The sequence below is a fragment of the Garra rufa genome, chromosome 6 (assembly GCF_049309525.1).
Source record: "Garra rufa chromosome 6, GarRuf1.0, whole genome shotgun sequence".
Classification (NCBI taxonomy): Eukaryota; Metazoa; Chordata; class Actinopteri; order Cypriniformes; family Cyprinidae; genus Garra; species Garra rufa.
In genome coordinates this window covers 4,956,692-4,958,906 of record NC_133366.1, presented here as the reverse complement: position 1 = coordinate 4,958,906, position 2,215 = coordinate 4,956,692, and positions in this window count along the sequence as shown.

Sequence of the window (2,215 nt, the reverse complement as noted above, 5' to 3'; positions counted from 1 at the left end):
CCTTTATTTTAAGAGTGTGGTTCAATCCAGCCAGACCCCATCAAGATCCGGTCCAACCCTGTCAGTCCCATCTCTATTTAGACCGTCAGTGTGTTTTCTATCTACACCCTATAGCAAGTCAAAGCATACTAGTTCCTCTGACTTTTTTCATTCTGATGAGCGTGTATCTGCCCTGCTGTGTGGTTTTTCTAGTTCAGTCATGTGACAGGAAGAGCCATTCTCAGAAGAGACAGTTTGTGAGTGTGTGTTTATTACATCGGATAGTTAGTGTGTGTTTGTGCGTGTTTTTGTGTGTGGTACCCACCTTTATCCCTTGCGATTGGACATGAGGCTTGGAAGAACCAGTAGAATGTTTTTTCAGGGTTTTCTCTGAGAACAACAAAACCATGAGCAAAACAGTCATCATAACAAAACCACCACTGAATTTCCACCTGAAAAACATTACACACGTCTGATGTGAAGCATAAACGCTGTCAGAATGACCAGCGACTGAATGTAATCGGCTCTGAATCATTTTCTGCTGTTCTTCTCACAAGATCTTAATAAGGTGCTGCATTGGTGGAGCAGGATGTGGTCGACTACTGAATTAGAAGAGGCACATCAGAAAAATATTTCCAGTCATGAGTTTGGTCATCTGCCTAAAATACAATTATGCAAATCTCATGATATAAACGGTATGTTTGTCTGATAAAACCAATGAAGTGAGAATTTTAAATAACAAAATATCAAGAAGAATATGAGAAAATGCAGGTTTCGGCAGATCTGAGCACAATTCGAGACATGCTTCTCAAGAGAAAAATCTTACTTCATTTGTAATTGAGTTGTAAGAGATTGTATTAATTATTTTTCCTTCTTAAAAGATGAGAAAACCGACAGATGTAGTGTTGAAGACGTCTATTTGTGGTTAGATGTTGATAGTTAATGTGATTTCTCCACACCTGTGTGAACTTGACATCTGACTTTATACATCTATTAAAAATCACCAAAATACCATCTTATTCAAACACACCGAAACCCCAAAACTGATGAAAAACTACTTCATCTGATATTTTTTCTAACTCAATGGCAATTAAACTTGAGGACGCTTTGTATTTTCAAAGCCAGTAGAAATGATGAAGGAAGCAGAAGGGATGCTTCTGTGTGGGAAAAGTGTGCAAACGGTCTCCATCTGTTCTTTCGCACTTGTCAACTCAAAACTCTCCAGTTGTTGCCGTTTTCGTGTCTTGAGTTTATTCATTGAATTGTGACATGATAGAAAGCCTTGCATCCGTGAACGACAGAGCGAGGAAGAGGAAGTAAGCAACAAACCACAATGTGAACAAACAGAGACAAATCAACAGACAAACGCAGAGATTCTTACTTTATCCTGGAGCCCATGATGCACTTGTATGTTGGGGCCCATTCAGAGGTGTTCAGGGCATCAGCAGACCAAAGCCATTAGATCCTTTATTAACATGCATCGACACACACACTTCTGCACACACACATCCTCACATCAAACAGCCAGTTCCGCCAACTAGCACACAACTTAAGACTGCACTTCCTGATCTGTGTGTGTGTGTGTGTGTGTGTGTGTGTGTGTGTGTGTGTGTGTGTGTGTGTGTGTGTGTGTGTGTGTGTGTGTGTGTGTGTGTGTGTGTGTGTGTTTGTGTGTGTGTGTGTGTGTGTGACCTACATGACGTTTGCCGGCCTTCTGACACTTTAATATCCACTTTGTAATCCTGTGTTCGCATTAAGAGTTAGAATATTTTGCCCTTTGGAATATATCATCTTTAGGTTGAATCATTTCATAAACTCATTGTTATGTTTTACAGTATATTCTGTTGCTCTTACACTTTTGCATTTATTATTTTCAGTGTTGAGGAAAGTTACTTTAAAACTTTTTAGCATTACAATATTGAGTTACACCCTAAAAAAAGTAACTAATTATGTTACTTAATTACTTTTTATGGAAAGTAATGCGTTACATTACTTTTGCCTTTTTAAATCTGGGCAGGGCTTGCTTGTTTTTTTTTTTAATATAAAAAGTTATATTTTTGCAAATGTAAAAGCCTTTTCTCACAAACTCTTTAGCAATAAATACAAAACAAATGATTATCTTGGGTAATTTTTGCATTTTAGGATGAATTAAATCTTCGGTTGGCAGCAAAGACATCAGTTAATAAAATGAGATTAAATACAGAGATATTTGTATTATTTAACATTTAATTATTGC